We start from the raw sequence: 483 nt of genomic DNA on the forward strand, positions 1-483 counted from the left end.
CTAAGTACGTCCCAGGCAGTGTCCTGGTTTCAGTGGGATCCAGTAAAATTTTTTCTAGTAGCTGCTGTGTTTTGGATTCAGTATGAGAATAATGTTGATAACACACACTGTTTTAGTTGTTGCTAAGTGATGTTTATATTAGTCAAGGACTTTTTCAGCTTCTCAGAAGCTGAGAGGGAGCATAGACAGGACAAGCTGGCCTAAGGAATACTCCATAACACAGATGTCATGCTCAGTGTATAAATGGGGGCTTGCCTGGGGACAGGAATCCACAATCACTGCTAGAGATGGCCAACCAGTCATCATGTACTGAGAGCAACTTGTCCTGTATTGCTTTATTTTGTATATTCTTTTACTATTATTATTATTATTATTATTACTACCACTATTACTGCTACTACTATTTTCTTCTTCTGTAACTGTTCTATAAGCTTCTCTCCAACTGTTCCATAAGCTTCCCTCCTCTCCCCCCCCCCCCCCCCC

Source organism: Calidris pugnax, unplaced genomic scaffold (genome assembly GCF_001431845.1).
Source record: "Calidris pugnax isolate Ruff unplaced genomic scaffold, ASM143184v1 scaffold806, whole genome shotgun sequence".
Classification (NCBI taxonomy): Eukaryota; Metazoa; Chordata; class Aves; order Charadriiformes; family Scolopacidae; genus Calidris; species Calidris pugnax.